This window comes from Drosophila miranda, chromosome 4 (assembly GCF_003369915.1).
Source record: "Drosophila miranda strain MSH22 chromosome 4, D.miranda_PacBio2.1, whole genome shotgun sequence".
Lineage (NCBI taxonomy): Eukaryota > Metazoa > Arthropoda > Insecta > Diptera > Drosophilidae > Drosophila > Drosophila miranda.
Window position 1 is genome coordinate 25226522 of NC_046677.1, and position 13782 is coordinate 25240303.

The 13782-nt window shown below is 40.9% G+C and overlaps 1 long non-coding RNA gene across 9 annotated transcripts; it reads left to right on the plus strand.

Annotated features, from left to right (window-relative positions):
* Positions 1-5372: 5372 nt before the first annotated feature.
* LOC108163285 lies at positions 5373-11713 on the plus strand. Of its 9 annotated transcripts, none has more exons than XR_004473071.1 (4): positions 5373-5400; positions 5466-5605; positions 8487-8730; positions 8807-8897. It is a non-coding gene; the product is annotated as an uncharacterized LOC108163285 (long non-coding RNA). The 9 variants fall into 9 exon arrangements; XR_004473073.1 differs by lacking the exon at positions 5466-5605 and adding an exon at positions 8261-8402 and having other exon boundaries at positions 5379-5400; XR_004473070.1 differs by having other exon boundaries at positions 5386-5400; positions 5462-5605.
* Positions 11714-13782: the final 2069 nt, after the last annotated feature.

Sequence of the window (13782 nt, forward strand, 5' to 3'; positions counted from 1 at the left end):
CTTATCTGGCCAACTTAGCTCTGGGCACGAAACAATTCACACTTGAGAGAGAGAGAAAGAGAGTGGGGAGAGAGGTGAAGGGAGGAGCGGGTGCAGCCTTGTTGCGTGTCGGCTGTTTGCTCTGTGCCTGTGCTGATCATTTGCTTAAATAGCCCAAAGGGGACACCAGCCGATCCGATTCATTGCGGAATATGGGTGGCTTGGCTCAAATCTCTTTGGGCCAAACACAAAAAACAACAGCGAAAAAGGTGTCGAGTGTGTGTGGAGTGGATTTTGCGTGTTTATCGCGATGCACAAGGCAAGAAAAATTATTAAGGGTTTTTAATGGTTCAAAGGAGGAGCAGCAGGAGGAGGAGAAGGAAGTGTAGAAGGGCAGGAGGGGCAGGAGGAAAGCCCATGGACTGAATAATCTTGAAATAAACATGGATTTATTTTGAATATAATATAATTATAATATAAAATAAAAAGAAGGACTTCTTTAAGCGTAAAAAAGCTGGGAGATTGGGCCTTAAAACCTTAGAAAGAAGACTGAACAGCTCGCTGAATGATATGATAGTCTATGTGGAGCTGAAATGGTACACTCTTAGGCACTTTTTAGACCTCTTACTATTAGGTGAAAGACTGAGCTAAGATCTATAATGACTTTCCCTTAAGAATGATCTCCATACTCGTATACAAAACAGTCCTAAACGTTCCACCTGAAGAGCTCTCCTAGAACTCCCTTTATCAGTTCCATTCGAGACTTTTCTTTCAAACCCACTTTCATGCGGCAGAAACGATCTTCCCCTGCAGCCCCCCGCACTCAACCTTGATATCTCTTCAAAGATAGTGGAATGCAGCTCCCAATGATCAGCATCTGAGAGCCGGCGGACACCGGGGGCCAGGCCAACCAAATGTTTATGAGAAACCAACACGTTACGGTCCCCTCGGCTCCCCAGCTCCCACCGCTCCACCTCCAGTTGCCAGCCACCCACATGGTGCCTTTTTTTCCATGCCAGCTACCAAGAAGCAGGCTAATAGACATTTTGCCTATTTTAATAAGTGGCAAAAAGGCGTGAAATAGTGACTGCCTTCGGGATGTTTGGGAAATACCTTTGGCTGGGGCTCTATCGCAGCCTATCAATGGCAGTAAAGCGGGCAGGGAGCTGGGGGCAGAAGGCTGGAGGCTGGAGGCCCACCTTGGGTGCTGGAATTGTTGCCTTGCTCTCCAGCTAAATATGATTTTTTTTTTTGCTGCAGCTGTTTTTGTTTTGTGTCTACCTTTCCCTATACGAGTACCTCGTAGCTATACCTGACTCCCAGTCCCGGTCCCGGTCCCAGTCCCAGTCTGACTCTGCCACTGCCTCAGCCACAGTCTCCGTCTCAGTTCAGGCCAAGTGGAAATGGAAGTTTAAGTCGGGGCCCAACTCCAATTTGAGCTGCAGTCGAAACGGACCACAAGGTGAGAAATGAGATTTTAATCGGACGTGTCTGATTTCAAATGAGCCTTAATGGGGAAGCCATTTAGCCCGGCACTTACCACCAATATCCATGGAGTGGAGGAGGACACTCCTCTGGCACCACTATCCACCTCCTCCTCACCACAGAAGTCCTCTCTGCAAAGTCTTTCCTTTTGGTTCGGTTTAGTTTATTTATTTTTATATTTCCACAGTTTTTGTTGTCTTTTATCGTTGCCTGATGCTGTGGGTCGCCAGAAACACCAGCCACAAGCCAGACACTACTTTTGCGGTTTATAAAAACAATAGGCATATTTTTGGGTGATTTTATGGCCTTAGATCGATGCGGAAATATGCGCATTTTATGTAATATTTCTAGAAATTTAATTACGAAAACACTCAGTACTCTTTCCCCTGCCCTGGCCACCCCGCTCCTCTGGAATTCCAAGACCACTGGGTATGCCTTTCTTATCATTATCATTTATCCATTGCACACGCAATGAGCGAGAGAAAAACGAGCAAAACCAAATGCAAGGCCTACCAAATTTTTCGCAATTAACTTTTTTGCGATTTTTAAATATTATGGAACACGCACAGAGCAGAGCAGGAGAGCAGGAGAGCGGGAGAGCAGATCGATACGGAAGAGCACACGTGTAAATGGCTGTGTAGCAGCTCCCACACACCGAGATGCAGCCAGCTTTCATCTGTGCCTCTCTGCCCATTCTTTTGGGGATCGGGAGCACTTGCCAGAGCACATCTGGATCTCTGGGCATGGGCATGGCTCTGGTCTGAGGGGGCCAACGATCTGATAAGCTCCGAGCTCCGAACGTCCAGCAATTTACTGAGGCTGAAGGAGACCTAAGCTGATCCTAACCTTGCCCAATCCGTTGGCTGCTGTGCGGGCCGAGTCCGATCTTGGCTGGCTTCCGCTTGCTGGCTGGAGTCAGGGGTCTGCCCTCGTCTGGGGTTTGGGGTTTGGGGTTTGGGGTTTGGGGTTTGGGGTTTGGGGTCTGGGGTCTGGGGTCTGTTATGCTTGTGGCTACAATTTTATTTACGAGTCATGCGCGAGACCGTCGCCTTCGAGACGCGCTTCTCCTGGGCTTCGGCTTCGGCTTGGGCTTCTCCTCCCTCAATCGAACTGCTGCTCATCCTCCTCCTCCTTTGCGTGAGTGCGATTTTGTTCGTTTCTTTCATACTCATTCATTCATGGTCTCTCTGGAGCTGCACTGGACACGCACCCAATAATTTTTGATTAGAATGCGTTTTGAATCGAGCCTTGCTTGGGGGTGGATTAATTAAAATTGGTAGTTAATAAAAGCGGCTAACTGAAAGAAGAAGCACAGCGAAAATATGGGGACCTTGCAGATATAAAAATGCTATTTTAATATACAAAATCACAATATCCCATGATATTTCCTTAAATAAAACCTCCTAGGAGTGTAGATAATTATTAGTTTTAATAAGAAGAAGTTTATATGTTATACCTATTTTAAGAACTCCATATATAAAAAGAGCTTGAAAGCATTCTTCGTTAAAATTTTTATTTTTCTTTAAAAGGTAATAATTTCTTTACGATTTTTCAAAAATTATTATAATAGACCAGTATAGGAATGACTCACCCTATTGGAACGAGAGCACTCCTTCCCTTTTGATTCTCTTCTTGCATCTTGGAGTGGGAAAGGGACAAAACTTGACGAAAAAAAGAGAAACGAAACAATTACACATTTTAGATAATTTATTTACATATGTACATATATGTTAAACATTGCACATATAAATGTACATATATGTATGTACGAATATCTCACATTGCTGGGCTTTTTCTTCGACGAGCTGCCTTTTTTTGTTGCCATTTTGCTTATTTCTGCGACCCCGCAAACTGATTTCCAATAAGAGAACAAGATTTCCAATTGTTTGCATATTAATTAAAGGTGAGGCACTAGAGGGCGTAAGTTCGTGTAAGCACACTAAAAAGAGAGAGTCAGATCAGCAGCATACGGAGCGCCTACCCTACCACGAACTTCACTTCGAACGAGAGCTCTCATTCCTTTTTGATTCTCTTCTTCACTGTCCTATTTTATCGTGGAGTGGGAAAGGGAAAAAACTTGACGAATTTGCAAGCACGCATACACACACACACATTGCAGGAACTCACGTGATCAAACGAAAAAAAGCGAGAAAACGAAACAGCAACAAATTTTAGATTTTTACACATGAAAAATAGAATTTATGCAAAAATAATATGCTTATTTACATATTTTTCTAACATTACTGCACTTTTTCTTCGGCGAGCTGCCCTTTTATTGCCATTTTGCCTCTCCCTGCGACCCACCCATGAACACACACACATCTTCTTACAAAAAGAACACATCTATTTCAACATTTATATCTAATTACTGCATCACTACACTAAACTTTACTTCACACACCTGCGCGACGATTTTCCCGTTGCATTTTTCACAATTTTCCCGATTTTCACGGATGGAAGAGCGGAGCTGACTCACGAACGCGCGCTTTGACCGGGTGAAAAAATGTAAATGAGAGCCATGCAAATGCGTTCATTTTTTGATCTCTTGCGCGTCTTTCTATTTGCTCTCTCTCGTATCCTCAATATTGTGGATGCAACAGATTTTCGTCCTTTGTGGGGGCGGAAGGGGGTGGGGCGAAATTTTGAAAAAACGTTTTAAAGTGAGACATAACAGGAGTGCGGATACCAAATTTGGTTACTCTAGCCTTAATAGTCTCTGAGATTTGTGAATATCCCCAGATTTTCATCCTTTGCGGGGGCGGAAGGGGGTGTGGCGAAATTTTGAAATAAACTCGTCTCGGTCCGATATATTAGGAGTGTGGATACCAAATTTGGTTGCTCTAGCTTTTATAGTCTCTGAGATCTAGGCGCTAATGTCTTACTCTAAGCAAAGCCGGCTATGCTACGTGTGTGTTAGAGAGAGACAGGGCGAGAAAAAATGAAATTGTTTTCTTGATTCTGGCTATAATAATTATACGATCTGATTGAGATTTTACGATCTAGAACATATAGTCATCCTCTACGATTCTGCGTTTTTGCTTTTATCGTATCTTTAAAAATGTAGATGCCAAAGATTTTCGTCCTTTGTGGGGGCGGAAGTGGGCGGGGCGAAGTTTTGAAATATTTTTGTAGCAGGGACATATCACAGAAGTCTGGATCCAAAACATCGTTGCTCTAGCTCTTATAGTCTTTGAGCACTAGGCGCTGAAGGGGACGGACAGACGGACAGACGGACGGACGGACAGACGGACAGACGGACAGACAGACATGGCTCAATCGACTCGGTTATTGATGCTGATCCAGAATATATATACTTTATGGGGTCGGAAACGATTCCTTCTGGACGTTACACACATCCACTTTTACCACAAATCTAATATACCCCAATACTCATTTTGAGTATCGGGTATAAAAACAACCGCATACATTTGAACATTTTTTTATTAATAAAACGTGAAAAAAATTACAACAAAAAAAGATGAAAAACCAAGCGAACCAAAAACATGCGAGTTTTTCTTAGAGAACTTTTTATTAACAGTGCAAGCCGAATATATATATCAGGACCAAAATCCGTATTTCTCATTCCATTGGAGGACCCCGCGGATTGTCTTCCTCGAAAAACACTGGAAGAGCTTATGTAGCATGAAGCACTCGGCATACTTTTCTCACAAAACTAAAGCCACATATTTTCGACAAAAAAGTAAACCCAGTAGTCCATGCCCGATGAAACCCCAGTTCTCAATTTCTGATGCGATGTAGACTACTGGAAAATATCAGTATATAAATAGGCACCATCCAGGCAACACATAAAAATCTAAATTTTCTGTTTTCAACTAATTTTAAGCAAAAAGTGTTTTTAGATTTAAGTATAAAGTGTAAAAAAAAAAAAAAAATAAAAAAAAAAATTAAAAAAAGGAAAAAAAACCCCATACAAATGTAAGCTTAATTTGTGTGGTTGTAAATATTTTTTTTTTTTGATAAATTGACCTTTTTTTAGACAGCACGATGCAAACGACCAGTTCCAGTAGACAATGGATGGGTCAAACGTATTGAACACATATACTCGTACATATGTACGGTACCACAGAGGAGAAGTACTTCTGTGGCGGGACGGCTCGAGTCTCAAGGCAGGCAGCGATTGGTAATTGTTCAGTTTCAGTGTCTCCGCAAAAAAAATCATTTTCATTCTGAACTGTACACCTAATTTTCTGCTCTTCATTTTTAGGATATTGGCAACACCAATACACTTCGGAGAATCCTTACACATTATACGATGGCGAATACATATACATACGTAGAACATTTATCGAGGGATGGATCGATGGAAAACCCAACCGAAAAGCAACACGAAAGTTGTTCAGCTATGGATGACACAGGATACACGAATCATACGACACAAGGCATCTGAGGGATAGAGGGACACGGTAATTAATCAGTTTACGGCTTAACTCAGAAAACCCCGAAATGTACACAATTATCTGTTTTTAATTTTTATGACAGATCCGCCGCATTCTATTCACACATATGGACACAATTGAGATTTTGTAGAACTGTGGAGTAGGCCTACTGGGGATACCACGTTAAAAAAAACGCGCCTAGAACTTTACCAAATGCTGGTGGTGTGGAAAAGAGTTCATCTGTTTTCCGATGCTCCTACGTGCTGTGCCGCCGGAAGCTAGGCAGTCATATAGAATACTGTTACTGGATTACTGCCGCATATTCCAGGCGAAAGTCTTCTCTATTAGTTAAGCTAGAAGTGGTCAATGTCTACGTGGCGAAACGATTCATTCCAAGCCGCGTTAGGTTTAAAAACAAATCGGTTTATAATGTCGAGTCTTGCATTTTAGAAACACTTTTTGTCTTTTTTGATTAAATTATATTCTGTAAATATAAATTCATTTTCATTTATTATAAAGCTATTCACGGTGTAGTGTTTCTTAAATGAGTAGAAAAAACATGAAAAATTAAACACGAAAATAAACAAAATGGATAATATCCTAGACGACAGCGAGAGGTTTGTTCATATGGCGGTGGAATTATGGCATTGCCGGATCTCCCTCTACCGATACTTACTCTAACGAGGTGGAACGTTGTGAGTTGCTGCGGACACCGCAACTCTACAGTTATACCCGATACTAAGTCAGTATGGCTCTCCTCCGGCAGACGCCGCTAATATTAAACGACACGACAAAGAGTGCGTGCGAGAGAGACAGAAAATCAGTCTGAGCGTGACGTCGGGCGCTGCGTAGCCACTGCAAATTGATTAGTTCCTATTGGCTATAAAAATGATCTGATCTGATCCAGATTCAGCAATCTGATAGATATGGTCATTATCTATGATTCTGCGTTTTTAGTTTTCTCGAATGTGCAATATTGTGGATGCAACAGATTTTCGTCCTTTGTGGGGGCGGAAGGGGGGGGGGGGCGAAATTCTGAGATATACGTTTTATAGTGAGATCTAACAGAAGTGCGGATACCAAATTTGGTTACTCTAGCCTTAATAGTCTCTGAGATTTGTGGATGCCCCAGATTTTCGTCCTTTGGGGGGGGCGGAAGGGGGTGTGGCGAAATTTGGACACGAAACGGTCAAGGTCCGATATCACAGGAGTGTGGATACCAAATTTGGTTGCTCTGGCTCTTATAGGTTCTGAGATCCTTGAACTCATATTTTGCAATTGGCAAAACCGATCATGAAACCTGTGTGTTAGAGAGAGACAGAGCGAGAAAGAATGTAATTGTTTTCTTGATTCTGGCTATAATAATTATACGATCTGATTGAGATTTTACGATCTAGAACATATTGTCATCCTCTACGATTCTGCGTTTTTGCTTTTATCGTATCTTTAAAAATGTAGATGCCACAGATTTTCGTCCTTTGTGTGGGCGGAAGTGGGCGGGGCGAAGTTTTGAAATATTTTTGTAGCAGGGACATATCACAGAAGTCTGGATCCAAAACATCGTTGCTCTAGCTCTTATAGTCTTTGAGCACTAGGCGCTGAAGGGGACGGACAGACGGACAGACGGACGGACGGACAGACGGACAGACGGACAGACAGACATGGCTCAATCGACTCGGTTATTGATGCTGATCCAGAATATATATACTTTATGGGGTCGGAAACGATTCCTTCTGGACGTTACACACATCCACTTTTACCACAAATCTAATATACCCCAATACTCATTTTGAGTATCGGGTATAAAAACAACCGCATACATTTGAACATTTTTTTATTAATAAAACGTGAAAAAAATTACAACAAAAAAAGATGAAAAACCAAGCGAACCAAAAACATGCGAGTTTTTCTTAGAGAACTTTTTATTAACAGTGCAAGCCGAATATATATATCAGGACCAAAATCCGTATTTCTCATTCCATTGGAGGACCCCGCGGATTGTCTTCCTCGAAAAACACTGGAAGAGCTTATGTAGCATGAAGCACTCGGCATACTTTTCTCACAAAACTAAAGCCACATATTTTCGACAAAAAAGTAAACCCAGTAGTCCATGCCCGATGAAACCCCAGTTCTCAATTTCTGATGCGATGTAGACTACTGGAAAATATCAGTATATAAATAGGCACCATCCAGGCAACACATAAAAATCTAAATTTTCTGTTTTCAACTAATTTTAAGCAAAAAGTGTTTTTAGATTTAAGTATAAAGTGTAAAAAAAAAAAAAAAAAAAAAAAAAATGAAAAAAACAAAAAAAAGGAAAAAAAACCCATACAAATGTAAGCTTAGTTTGTGTGGTTGTAAATATTTTTTTTTTTTTTGATAAATTTACCTTTTTTTAGACAGCACGTTGCAAACGACCAGTTCCAGTAGACAATGGATGGGTCATACGTATTGAACACATATACGTACATATGTACGGTACCACAGAGGAGAAGTACTTCTGTGGCGGGACGGCTCGAGTCTCAAGGCAGGCTGCGATTGGTAACTGCTCAGTTTCAGTGTCTCCGCAAAAAAAATAATATTCATTCTGAACTGTACACCTAATTTTCTGCTCTTCATTTTTAGGATAAAAGCGATGCACATCAGGACACAATTCAGACTTTCGCTCAATCACCCAGGCAACACCAATACACTTCGGAGAATCCTTACACATTATGTATGGCGAATACATATACATACGTAGAACATTTATCGAGGGATGGATCGATGGAAAACCCAACCGAAAAGCAACACGAAAGTTGTTCAGCTATGGATGACACAGGATACACGAATCATACGACACAAGGCATCTGAGGGATAGAGGGACACGGTAATTAATCAGTTTACGGCTTAACTCAGAAAACCCCGAAATGTACACAATTATCTGTTTTTAATTTTTATGACAGATCCGCCGCATTCTATTCACACATATGGACACAATTGAGATTTTGTAGAACTGTGGAGTAGGCCTACTGGGGATACCACGTTAAAAAAAACGCGCCTAGAACTTTACCAAATGCTGGTGGTGTGGAAAAGAGTTCATCTGTTTTCCGATGCTCCTACGTGCTGTGCCGCCGGAAGCTAGGCAGTCATATAGAATACTGTTACTGGATTACTGCCGCATATTCCAGGCGAAAGTCTTCTCTATTAGTTAAGCTAGAAGTGGTCAATGTCTACGTGGCGAAACGATTCATTCCAAGCCGCGTTAGGTTTAAAAACAAATCGGTTTATAATGTCGAGTCTTGCATTTTAGAAACACTTTTTGTCTTTTTTGATAAAATTATATTATGTAAATATAAATTCATTTTTATTTATTATAAAGCTATTCACGGTGTAGTGTTTCTTAAATGAGTAGAAAAAAACATGAAAAATTAAACACGAAAATAAACAAAATGGATAATATCCTAGACGACAGCGAGAGGTTTGTACATATGGCGGTGGAATTATGGCATTGCCGGATCTCCCTCTACCGATACTTACTCTAACGAGGTGGAACGTTGTGAGTTGCTGCGGACACCGCAACTCTACAGTTATACCCGATACTAAGTCAGTATGGCTCTCCTCCGGCAGACGCCGCTAATATTAAACGACACGACAAAGAGTGCGTGCGAGAGAGACAGAAAATCAGTCTGAGCGTGACGTCGGGCGCTGCGTAGCCACTGCAAATTGATTAGTTCCTATTGGCTATAAAAATGATCTGATCTGATCCAGATTCAGCAATCTGATAGATATGGTCATTATCTATGATTCTGCGTTTTTAGTTTTCTCGAATGTGCAATATTGTGGATGCAACAGATTTTCGTCCTTTGTGGGGGCGGAAGGGGGGGGGGGGCGAAATTCTGAGATATACGTTTTATAGTGAGATCTAACAGAAGTGCGGATACCAAATTTGGTTACTCTAGCCTTAATAGTCTCTGAGATTTGTGGATGCCCCAGATTTTCGTCCTTTGGGGGGGGCGGAAGGGGGTGTGGCGAAATTTGGACACGAAACGGTCAAGGTCCGATATCACAGGAGTGTGGATACCAAATTTGGTTGCTCTGGCTCTTATAGGTTCTGAGATCCTTGAACTCATATTTTGCAATTGGCAAAACCGATCATGAAACCTGTGTGTTAGAGAGAGACAGAGCGAGAAAGAATGAAATTGTTTTCTTGATTCTGGCTATAATAATTATACGATCTGATTGAGATTTTACGATCTAGAACATATAGTTATCCTCTACGATTCTGCGTTTTTGCTTTTATCGTATCTTTAAAAATGTAGATGCCACAGATTTTCGTCCTTTGTGGGGGCGGAAGTGGGCGGGGCGAAGTTTTGAAATATTTTTGTAGCAGTGACATATCACAGAAGTCTGGATCCAAAACATCGTTGCGTTAGCTCTTATAGTCTTTGAGCACTAGGCGCTAATAGGGACGGACAGACGGACAGACAGACATGGCTCAATCGACTCGGCTATTGATGCTGATCCAGAATATATATACTTTATGGGGTCGGAAACGATTCCTTCTGGACGTTACACACATCCACTTTTACCACAAATCTAATATACCCCAATACTCATTTTGAGTATCGGGTATAAAAACAACCGCATACATTTGAACATTTTTTTATTAATAAAACGTGAAAAAAATTACAACAAAAAAAGATGAAAAACCAAGCGAACCAAAAACATGCGAGTTTTTCTTAGAGAACTTTTTATTAACAGTGCAAGCCGAATATATATATCAGGACCAAAATCCGTATTTCTCAATCCATTGGAGGACCCCGCGGATTGTCTTCCTCGAAAAACACTGGAAGAGCTTATGTAGCACATGAAGCACTCGGCATACTTTTCTCACAAAACTAAAGCCACATATTTTCGACAAAAAAGTAAACCCAGTAGTCCATGCCCGATGAAACCCCAGTTCTCAATTTCTGATGCGATGTAGACTACTGGAAAATATCAGTATATAAATAGGCACCATCCAGGCCACACATAAAAATCTAAATTTTCTGTTTTCAACTAATTTTAAGCAAAAAGTGTTTTTAGATTTAAGTATAGAGTGTAAAAAAAAAAAAAAAAAAAATTTAAAAAACAAAACAAAAGGAAAAAAAAACCCCATACAAATGTAAGCTTAATTTGTGTGGTTGTAAATATTTTTTTTTTTTTTTTTGATAAATTGACCTTTTTTTAGACAGCACGATGCAAACGACCAGTTCCAGTAGACAATGGATGGGTCATACGTATTGAACACATATACTCGTACATATGTACGGTACCACAGAGGAGAAGTACTTCTGTGGCGGGACGGCTCGAGTCTCAAGGCAGGCAGCGATTGGTAATTGTTCAGTTTCAGTGTCTCCGCAAAAAAAATAATTTTCATTCTGAACTGTACACCTAATTTTCTGCTCTTCATTTTTAGGATAAAAGCGATGCACATCAGGACACAATTCAGACTTTCGCTCAATCACCCAGGCAACACCAATACACTTCGGAGAATCCTTACACATTATACGATGGCGAATACATATACATACGTAGAACATTTATCGAGGGATGGATCGATGGAAAACCCAACCGAAAAGCAACACGAAAGTTGTTCAGCTATAGATAACACAGGATACACGAATCATACGACACAAGGCATCTGAGGGATAGAGGGACACGGTAATTAATCAGTTTACGGCTTAACTCAGAAAACCCCGAAATGTACACAATTATCTGTTTTTAATTTTTATGACAGATCCGCCGCATTCTATTCACACATATGGACACAATTGAGATTTTGTAGAACTGTGGAGTAGGCCTACTGGGGATACCACGTTAAAAAAAACGCGCCTAGAACTTTACCAAATGCTGGTGGTGTGGAAAAGAGTTCATCTGTTTTCCGATGCTCCTACGTGCTGTGCCGCCGGAAGCTAGGCAGTCATATAGAATACTGTTACTGGATTACTGCCGCATATTCCAGGCGAAAGTCTTCTCTATTAGTTAAGCTAGAAGTGGTCAATGTCTACGTGGCGAAACGATTCATTCCAAGCCGCGTTAGGTTTAAAAACAAATCGGTTTATAATGTCGAGTCTTGCATTTTAGAAACACTTTTTGTCTTTTTTGATTAAATTATATTATGTAAATATAAATTCATTTTCATTTATTATTAAGCTATTCACGGTGTAGTGTTTCTTAAATGAGTAGAAAAAAACATGAAAAATTAAACACGAAAATAAACAAAATGGATAATATCCTAGACGACAGCGAGAGGTTTGTACATATGGCGGTGGAATTATGGCATTGCCGGATCTCCCTCTACCTCCCTCTATGGTCATTATTGTGTCATATTGTGGATACAACAGATTAGTGAGATCTAACAGAAGTGCGGATACCAAATTTGGTTACTCTAGCCTTAATAGTCTCTGAGATTTGTGGATGCCCCAGATTTTCGTCCTTTGGGGGGGGCGGAAGGGGGTGTGGCGAAATTTGGACACGAAACGGTCAAGGTCCGATATCACAGGAGTGTGGATACCAAATTTGGTTGCTCTGGCTCTTATAGGTTCTGAGATCCTTGAACTCATATTTTGCAATTGGCAAAACCGATCATGAAACCTGTGTGTTAGAGAGAGACAGAGCGAGAAAGAATGAAATTGTTTTCTTGATTCTGGCTATAATAATTATACAATCTGATTGAGATTTTACGATCTAGAACATATAGTCATCCTCTACGATTCTGCGTTTTTGCTTTTATCGTATCTTTAAAAATGTAGATGCCACAGATTTTCGTCCTTTGTGGGGGCGGAAGTGGGCGGGGCGAAGTTTTGAAATATACTTGTAGCAGTGACATATCACAGAAGTCTGGATCCAAAACATCGTTGCTCTAGCTCTTATAGTCTTTGAGCACTAGGCGCTGAAGGGGACGGACAGACGGACGGACGGACAGACGGACAGACAGACATGGCTCAATCGACTCGGTTATTGATGCTGATCCAGAATATATATACTTTATGGGGTCGGAAACGATTCCTTCTGGACGTTACACTCATTCACTTTTACCACAAATCTAATATACCCCAATACTCATTTTGAGTATCGGTTATAAAAAGGAAGAAAACGGAATATGTTTTTCTACTATGTATATATTTAATATATGTAGATCTGCATTTATGCCGCTTTTTTGCCTCTTTTCCGCCCCCGCTTATTCAACACATTTTCTTGCATTCGTATATAATCAATGCTTCACTACAGCTACAGCTTCACTCAATACACTTGTGCGACCTTTTTCCTGTTGGATTTTTCACCATTTTCCGCATTTTCAGGGAATAAAAGGCGAAGCTGACTTGAGAGCGCAAGCTTTGACCGGGTGAAAAAATTTTAGTGAGAGCGATGCAAAATCAGTTCATTTTATGCTCTCCTACTTTTTTTTGCTAATTGCCCTCTCTACCACGCTCTCTCGGGTATTTTTGCTTAAGCTCATCTCTACACCTTGGCTCATACTCTGCTTTTGCAAAGAGAGATCAATGAATGAGATTAAGTTATTACACCGCCTACTTTTGCTCTCCCACCAGTCTCTCCACTCACTCCCACTACCACTGTCACACTCTTTTCACCTTGCATAATTTCAATATGAGCAAAAGCACCGTATAGAGCTTGGGAGAGAGAGCAAATAGAAAGAGATCAAACAATGAACTCATTTGCATCGCTCTCATTTACATTTTTTCACACGGTCAAATCACGCGTTGGTCAGTCAGCTCCGCGTTTCAGCCCGTGAAAATCGGGAAAATGGTGAAAAACCAACTGGAAAAATGTCTCGCAGGTGTGCTAAGTGAAGTTTAGTGTAGTGATGCACTGAATATATAAAAAAGTGTGTGTTTTAGTGCAAGAAAATGTGTGGAATAAATGGCGAGGGGCAGCA